General features: G+C 46.5%; 1 pseudogene; it reads right to left on the reverse strand.

Moving 5' to 3' along the window:
• Window positions 1-2130: 2130 nt before the first annotated feature.
• On the reverse strand, window positions 2131-2571 carry LOC132764611 (coiled-coil domain-containing protein 25 pseudogene; annotated as a pseudogene).
• Window positions 2572-9704: the final 7133 nt, after the last annotated feature.

Consider the following 9704-nt stretch of genomic DNA (forward strand, 5'->3'; position numbering starts at 1 on the left):
CCATCATACTCCAGGGCAGAGAGTTCCACTGCTGAACAGCTCTCACAGTCAGGAATTTCTTCCTAATGTTCAGGTGGAATCTCCTTTCTTCTGTGTCCTAGTCTAAAGGGTAGCAGAAAACAAGCTTGCTCCCTCCTCACTTATTTATTATTATTTTCACTCAGTTCTTGTGGGTTTTTTCGGGCTATATGGCCATGTTCTAGAGGCATTTCTCCTGACGTTTCGCCTGCATCTATGGCAAACTTCCTCAGAGGGTGAGGTCTATTTACAGCATTTCTACCCCGCTTTTCTCACCCCCGCAGGGGGACTCAGAGCGGCTAACAATGGCAACTATTCGATGCCGCAATAATTACAATTATAAAAGCAAAATAAAATCATCTATATAAATAAACATGTAATGTTCGTTTGTGGGATTAACAGAACTCAAAAACCACTGGACAAATTGACACCAAATTTGGACACAAGACACCTAACTACCCAATGTATGTCCTTCAATCAAAAAAAATGATTTTGTCATTTGGGAGTTGTAGTTGCTGGGATTCATAGTTGACCTACAATCAAAGAGCATTCCACCAATGATGGAATTGAACCAAACTTGGCACATAGTTTTCCCATGACCAACAGAAAATGCTGGAAGGGTTTGGTAGGCAGTGTCCTTTGGTTTTGGAGTTGTTGTTCACCTACATCCAGAGATCACTGTGGACTCAAACAATGATGGATCTGGACCAAACTCTACACAAATACTCAAAATGTGAACACTGGTGGAGTTTAGGGAAAACAGAATCTTGGCATTTGGGAGTTATAGTTACTGGGATTTATAGTTCACCTACAATCACAGAGCATTCTGAACCCCACTAACGATAGAACTGGGCCAAACTTCCCACACAGAACCCCCATGTGAGCCACAGCAATGCGTGGCAGGGGACGGCTAGTACAATATAATACATTAAAACATTAGTTATCCAATCATAAAGGCATTTCCATTATAACAACCATCTGGTCCAATTCACGGTTCAGGTGCCGTTATAGCCATTAGCCAAAAGCCTGGTTCCACAATCATGTCTTCGGTTTTCTTCTGAGCTCCTCCATCTCCTTCTTCTTCATCATCATCTCCTCCTTCTCCTTCTTCTTCATCTCCTGGATCTGGGCCTTCTCGTTCCTCTCCTCCCGGTCGTGGGATTCCTTCTCGGCTGCCAGGTCCGGGAAGCGCTCCACTTTGGTCTTCTCCAGGCGGTTCAGGATCTCATTCACCTTCTTCTCTACCATCACTGTCTTATCATAGAATCATAGAATCAAAGAGTTGGAAGAGACCTCATGGGCCATCCAGTCCAACCCCCTGCCAAGAAGCAGGAATATTGCATTCAAATCACCCCTGACAAATGGCCATCCAGCCTCTGCTTAAAAGCTTCCAAAGAAGGAGCCTCCACCACACTCCGGGGCAGAGAGTTCCACTGCTGAACGGCTCTCACAGTCAGGAAGTTCTTCCTCATGTTCAGATGGAATCTCCTCTCTTGTAGTTTGAAGCCATTGTTCCGCGTCCTAGTCTCCAAGGAAGCAGAAAACAAGCTTGCTCCCTCCTCCCTGTGGCTTCCTCTCACATATTTATACATGGCTATCATGTCTCCTCTCAGCCTTCTCTTCTTCAGGCTAAACATGCCCAGTTCCCTAAGCCGCTCCTCATAGGGCTTGTTCTCCAGACCCTTGATCATTTTAGTCGCCCTCCTCTGGACACATTCCAGCTTGTCAATATCTCTCTTGAACTGTGGTGCCCAGAATTGGACACAATATTCCAGATGTGGTCTAACTAAAGCGGAATAGAGGGGTAGCATTACTTCCTTAGATCTAGACACTATGCTCCTATTGATGCAGGCCAAAATCCCATTGGCTTTTTTTGCCGCCACATCACATTGTTGGCTCATGTTTAACTTGTTGTCCACGAGGACTCCAACATCTTTTTCACACGTACTGCTCTCGAGCCAGGCATTGTCCCCCATTCTGTATCTTTGCATTTCATTTTTTCTGCCAAAGTGGAGTATCTTACATTTGTCACTGTTGAACTTCATTTTGTTAGTTTTGGCCCATCTCTCTAATCTGTCAAGATCGTTTTGAATTCTGCTCCTGTCCTCTGGACTATTGGCTATCCCTCCCAATTTTGGTCTTCTCCAGGCGGTTCAGGATCTCATTCACTTTCTTCTCTACCATCACTGTCTTCACGTCCTGCTGGTAGAATCCAATCTGCCCCACGTCCAGGTCCCCCGTTTTCTTCAGGTTGCTCCACGGGGTGTTCACCACATTGACATTGTTCATCTTGCAGCCTTGAATGCAGTTGGCCTTCACAAGCTGCGCACAGTTGATCAACACCTCCTTTGGGATGTCATCTATCGTCTGGCCCTTGTGCAGCCGGAGGTGGACATGCGTAGAGGAGAGCTTGTCCACATGAAACCAAATATCTTCTACCCAGCCATATTTTATAAGGTCTTTTTCATATTTATCCTTTCCCATATAAATTGTATAAGGAGCACAAACAACACTGGAAGTGAAGTATCTCTGCCATTCTCCTACCAATTGCATCCATACCACCACCAGGAAGATTGGAAGTGCTTTAAGGACAAGGACTGCTCCTCCTCTCTTCCTCCTCGCTTAGATTACTCCATGAAGGCCCAAACCATGAATAGCACTGCTTTGTAAGTCGGAATGGCAACTGCTTCCTGTAAGGGCAGTTTGAGCCTCACCTCAAAAGTAAAGCCTGACTCTTCCTCCTTCCTCCACTGACTATTTCACATCCTGCTTCAGAAGAGAGATGTTGACAAGCTGGAATGTGTCCAGAGGAGGGCGACTAAAATGATAAAAGGTCTGGAGAACAAGCCCTATGAGGAGCAGCTTAAGGAGCTGGGCATGTTTAGTCTGAAGAAGAGAAGGCAGAGAGGAGATATAATAGCCATGTATAAATATGTGAGAGGAAGCCACAGGGAGGAGGAGGGAGCAAGCTTGTTTTCTGCTTCCTTGGAGACTAGGACGTGGAACAATGGCTTCAAACTACAAGAGAGGAGATTCCATCTGAACACAAGGAAGAACTTCCTGACTGTGAGAGCCGTTCAGCAGTGGAACTCTCTGCCCCGGAGTGTGGTGGAGGCTCCTTCTTTGGAAGCTTTTAATCAGAAGCTGGATGGCCATCTGTCAGGGGTGATTTGAATGCAATATTCCTGCTTCTTGACAGAAAGAAGTTGGACTGGATGGCCCACGAGGTGTCTTCCAACTCTAGGATTCTATTATAGAATCATAGAATCATAGAATCAAAGAGTTGGAAGAGACCTCATGGGCCATCCAGTCCAACCCCATTCTGCCAAGAAGCAGGAATATTGCATTCAAATCACCCCTGACAAATGGCCATCCAGCCTCTGCTTAAAAGCTTCCAAAGAAGGAGCCTCCATCACACTCCGGGGCAGAGAGTTCCACTGCTGAACGGCTCTCACAGTCAGGAAGTTCTTCCTCATGTTCAGATGGAATCTCCTCTCTTGTAGTTTGAAGCCATTGTTCCATTGCGTCCTAGTCTCCAAGGAAGCAGAAAACAAGCTTGCTCCCTCCTCCCTGTGGCTTCCTCTCACATATTTATACATGGCTATCATGTCTCCTCTCAGCCTTCTCTTCTTCAGGCTAAACATGCCCAGTTCCCTAAGCTGCTCCTCATAGGGCTTGTTCTCCAGACCCTTGATCATTTTAGTCGCCCTCCTCTGGACACATTCTGTCTCCATTTTCTTCCCTTCGCCTTTCACATCTGTGCACACAAATGAGATACGGTGACATGCATGATCTTGAATTCCTTCAATCTTGACATTTTCCTATTTCAATTGAAAAGCTGGATGACATAGATTTTTGACTGGGTTCTTTCATCTGTTTTTTTAGCTCGAAATGTGGTCTTGTGTTTGGATCCGGTTTCTTTGTGAATCCTAAGAGTTTCCTGGGATTTCCCATCCTACAAGGTTTGTGGTTGTCTCATAGGATCCGAGGAAGCTCTCTTATGTCATTTCTTATCATGCACATGGGAGTAGGGATGCCGTAAAGCAGTGTTTCTCAACCTAGGGATCAGGACCCCTGAGGGGTCACAAGGAGGTTTCAGATGGGTCGCCAAAGACCATCAGATAACATATACTTCTGATGGTCTTAGGAACCTCTTTGGCAGAGAATGCTGAAGATCTGGTCGCCTGTGCTTCTCTTCCTTTTTGGAAACAGAGGGTGAATCCTCCCATCAAAAGCTGTCTTCTGCTGTGATGGGTCGGCCTCTCAACCAAGAGGAGGGCTGTTTCTAAGACTCTGCCTGCTCAGCGCATAACACAATGGTGCGCATATGCAGGCTAGGGAGAGCGTGCAAGGCTGGAGGGAGTCTCACGCCAGCAAGTCCCCTCAAGGGCCAGACTACCTGTCTGAACGTATCTTCTGCCACGAACCATCACAAAGTTTAAGATCTTCAGGAGAGGCCCTGCTCTCGATCCCACTACTATCCCACTACTATAGGGCTTGTTCTCCAGACCCTTGATCATTTTAGTATCCAGAGGAGGGCGACTAAAATGATCAAGGGTCTGGAGAACAAGCCCTATGAGGAGCGGCTCAGGGAACTGGGCATGTTTAGCCTGAAGAAGAGAAGGCTGAGAGGAGATATGATGAGAGCCATGTATAAATATGTGAGAGGAAGCCACAGGGAGGAGGGAGCAAGCTTGTTTTCTGCTTCCTTGGAGACTAGGACGCAAGGGAACAATGGCTTCAAACTACAAGAGAGGAGATTCCATCTGAACATGAGGAAGAACTTCCTGACTGTGAGAGCCGTTCAGCAGTGGAACTCTCTGCCCCGGAGTGTGGTGGAGGCTCCTTCTTTGGAAGCTTTTAAGCAGAGGCTGGATGGCCATTTGTCAGGGGTGAATTGAATGCAATATTCCTGCTTCTTGGCAGAATGGGGTTGGACTGGATGGCCCATGAGGTCTCTTCCAACTCTTTGATTCTATGATTCTATGATTCTATCGCAAACACAGTTGATGGTGACAAGAGACAGGACCTTCTCAGCAGTGGCCCCCCGCCTATGGAACGCCCTCCCTAGAAATATCAGATTGGCCACTCCCTCTTGTCCTTTAGAAGGAAAATCAGGACCTGGTTATGGGACCAAGCGTTTGATCCGTGAGCAGCAAGTGGAAGAAGATCACACAACTTATGGCAATGAATTGACCTGGACTGGTTTTTGGATTTCGATTTTAATTAATGTGTCTTAATTAATTGTTTTGTGGCTGTTAATTCCGGGGCCGATTAGAGGAAAGAATCTGGGTAATTGATAGGAAGAATAAGGCCGTTAGAACTGGTCATTTTCAAAGGCTTGTTGAAACCACAAGGTCTTTAAGCTCTTAGGAAAGGAGGGGAGGGATGGGGCCTGTCTTATTTCCCTTGGAAGGGCATTCCAGAGGCCGGGAGCCACCACTGAGAAGGCCCTCTCTCTCATCCTTTCTTCGATAGAGCTACAAGCTGGGTAGATGCGGGGAATGCCGTGGATGTAGCGTACCTGGATTTCAGGAAGGCCTTCAACAAGGTCCCCCATGACCTTCTGGCAAGGAAACTAGTCCAATGTGGGCGAGGCAAAACTACGGTGAGGTGGATCTGTAATTGGTTAAGTGGATGAACACAGAGAGTGCTCACTAATGCTTCCTCTTCATCTTGGAAAGAAGTGACAAGTGGAGTGCCGCAGGGTTCCGTCCTGGGCCCGGTCCTGTTCAACATCTTTATTAATGACTTAGATGAAGGGCTAGAAGGCAGGATCATCAAGTTTGCAGACGACACCAAATTGGGAGGGAAAGCCAATAGTCCAGAGGACAGGAGCAGAATTCAAAACGATCTTGACAGATTAGAGAGATGAATGGCCAAAACTAACAAAATGAAGTTCAACAGGGACAAATGCAAGATACTCCACTTTGGCAGGAAAAACTAAATGCAAAGATACAGAATGGGGGACAATGCCTGGCTCGAGAGCAGTACGTGTGAAAAAGATCTTGGAGTCCTCGTGGACAACAAGTTAAACGTGAGCCAACAATGTGATGTGGCGGCAAAAAAAGCCAATGGGATTTTGGCCTGCATCAATAGGAGCCTAGTGTCTAGATCTAAGGAAGTAATGCTACCCCTCTATTCTCCTTTGGTTAGACCACATCTGGAATATTGTGTCCAATTCTGGGCACCACAATTCAAGAGAGATATTGACAAGCTGGAATGTGTCCAGAGGAGGGCGACTAAAATGATCAAGGGTCTGGAGAACAAGCCCTATGAGGAGCGGCTTAGAGAACTGGGCATGTTTAGCCTGAAGAAGAGAAGGCTGAGAGGAGATTTGATAGCCATGTATAAATATGTGAGAGGAAGCCACAGGGAGGAGGGAGCAGGCTTGTTTTCTGCTTCCTTGGAGACTAGGATGCGGAACAATGGCTTCAAACTACAAGAGAGGAGATTCCATCTGAACATTAGGAAGAACTGTGAGAGCCGTTCAGCAGTGGAACTCTCAGCCCCGGAGTGTGGTGGAGGCTCCTTCTTTGGAAGCTTTTAAACAGAAGCTGGATGGCCATCTGTCAGGGGTGATTTGAATGCAATATTCCTGCTTCTTGGCAGAATGGGGTTGGACTGGATGGCCCATGAGGTCTCTTCCAACTCGTTGATTCTATGATTCTATAAAAACAACAAGCAATAAGCAAATAAACAATACAATTAATATAACTCACATATAGACACATCCCCACCAAATGCACTTGAGACGGTAGTGGGACCGAGAGGAGGGCCTCCCCGGAAGATCTTAGAGCTCGTGCCAGTTCATAGAAGGAGATACAATTGCAGAGATAGGCAGGGCCCGAACTACAACTCCAAAACTCAAGGACAATGCCCATCAAACCCTTCCAGTATTTTCTGCTGGTCATGGAAGTTCTGTGTGCCAAGTTTGGTTCAATTCCATCCTTGGTGGAGTTCAGAATGCTCTTTGATTGTAGGTAGACTATAAATCCCAGCAACTACAACTCCCAAATGACAAAATCAATCCTCCCCCAACCCCAACAGGATTCAAATTTGAGTGTATTGGGTATTTGTGCCAAATGTGGTCCAGTGAATGAAAATACATCCTGCAGATCAGATATGTAAAATTACAATTATGAAGTAGCAACAAAAATAATGTTATGGTTGAGGGTCACCACAAGACGAGGAACTGTATTAAGGGGTCACGGCATTAGGACGGTTGGGAAGCGCTGCCGTAAAGCCTCCCGATGGAAAGAGAGCCAAGCCTTTTATGTAACCCTGCCTTACACAAGGTAATGAAAAGCACCTCTTGCCCTGATTCCTGCTTCAAGGATCCCTAATTGGCCCTCGCAAAGCACCTCAGGTCCTGGCATCATCTACCGAGCTGTTCAGAAAGAACCGGTTCTTCTGGTCCAACAGGAACGGTGACTCGATGATCAGGTTCAGGTGTTTTTTTCCTTCCTAAGACTTTAAAAAAGTCCTCTCTCCACTAATTGAGAATCCTTGCACCACCTTCTTAATTGATGCCTCAGGAACTAAGATTCCAAGAAATGAGCAATTCATTCCGCACAGGTGCTTTTGAGGCTGCGTATTTTATGCACTCACAAATACACACCTCCGCCTTTGCCACAAGCCAGACACTAGGAACAAAGGGGAGTGTCAAATGTTGTTTACTTGAGAAAAAAGAGAGTCTCCAACGCAGTGTTTCTCAACCTGAGTCGTGAGGGGCTTTCAGAGGGGTCGCCAAAGACCATCAGAAAACATAGAATCATCGAATCATAGAGTTGGAAGAGACCTCATGGGCCATCCAGTCCAACCCCCTGCCAAGAAACAGGAATATTGCATTCAAAGCACCACAAGACGAGGAACTGTAGTAGGGGGTCACGGCATTCGGAAGGTTGAGAAACATTGCACTATATAATACCCGTTGTGTATTCATAGAATCAAAGAGTTGGAAGAGACCTCATGGGCCATCCAGTCCAACCCCCTGTCAAGAAGCAGGAATATTGCATTCAAATCACCCCTGACAGATGGCCATCCAGCCTCTGTTTCAAAGCCTCCAAAGAAGGAGCCTCCACCACACTCTGGGGCAGAGAGTTCCACTGCTGAACAGCTCTCGCAATCAGGAAGTTCTTCCTCATGTTCAGATTGGTTTTGGAGTTGTAGTTCACCTACATCATGTTCAGATGGAATCTCCTTTCTCCTTTCTTGTAGTTTGAAGCCATTGTTCCGTGTCGTAGTCTCCAGGGAACCAGAAAACAAGCTTGCTCCCTCATCCCTATGAGTTCCTCTCATATGGCTATCATGTCTCCTCTCAGCCTTCTCTTCTTCATGCTAAACATGAAGAACCCTAATAATTATTTTATATATTTATTTACTTTGCTTATATACCGCTGTTCTCAGCCTGGGGGCGACTCAGCGGTGTACAACATAGAAAGAACACGGTACAAAATTCAAAACACAATCTAAAATATCCAAGTCCAGCATTAACAAAAAACATCATCATCAAAAAAACATCATCATTACTAAAAAAAGCCATTCTGCGTCATCTCATCGTCCAAACCACAATCCAGTACCATTTTCCGTTGTTCCATTCCTTTCGTCATTACCAATTATTGCACTTCTTGTTCAAACGCCTTCTTGAACAACCAAGTCTTTAATTTCCTGCGGAATATCATCAGGGAAGGAGCCAGTCTGATGTCCACGGGGAGGGTGTTCCACAGCCGAGGAGCCACCACCGAGAAGGCCCTATCTCTCGTCCCCGCCAGACGTGCCTGTGAGGCAGGCGGGATCGAGAGCAGGGCCTCCCCGGAAGATCTCAAAGTCCTGGTGGGCTCGTAGGTCGAGATGTGGTCGGATAGGTATCTTGGGCCGGAACTGTTTAGGGCTTTATAGGCCAACGCCAGCACCTTGAATTGAGCCCGGTAGCAAATCGGCAGCCAGTGGAGCTGGTACAACAAGGGGGTTGTATGCTCCCTGCGTCCCGCTCCTGTTAGTAACATGGCTGCCGCACGTTGGACCAATTGAAGCTTCCGGGCCGTCTTCAAGGGCAACCCCATGTAGAGAGTGTTGCAGTAGTCTAAACGGGATGTAACCAGAGCGTGGACTACCGTGGCCAAGTCAGACTAATAATACCCAGCTCTTTAAGCAGCGGCTTAAAGAGCTGGGTATTATTAGTCTGACTTGACCATGGTAGTCCACGCTCTGGTTACATCCCTTCATAGGGCTTGTTCTCCAGACCTTTTATCATTTTAGTCGCCCTCCTCTGGACATATTCCAGCTTGTCAATATCTCTCTTCAATTGTGGTGCCCAGAATTGGACACAATATTCCAACATATATTTCTGATGGTCTTAGGAACTCGAGACTGTGGCACAGCTGGCTGGGAGTCAGCTGCATTAAGATCACTACTGACCAAAAAGGTCATAAGTTCGAAGCCAGCCCGGATCGGAGTGAGCTTCCAACCAATTTCTGTAGCTTGCTGTCGACCTTTGAAGCCTGAAAGACAGTTGCATCTGTCAAGCAGGAAATTTAGGTACCGTTTATGTGGGGAGGCTAATTTACAACACCATAAAAATGTCCAGGAAGCATGTAGGGAATGAGGAAGTACTTCATCAGTATCACAAATGGACAGTGAAGCAACAGCTCCCCTGGTGGCCAGAATACCCTCATGAAAAAGCT

This window comes from Anolis sagrei, chromosome 12 (genome assembly GCF_037176765.1).
Source record: "Anolis sagrei isolate rAnoSag1 chromosome 12, rAnoSag1.mat, whole genome shotgun sequence".
Taxonomy (NCBI): Eukaryota; Metazoa; Chordata; class Lepidosauria; order Squamata; family Dactyloidae; genus Anolis; species Anolis sagrei.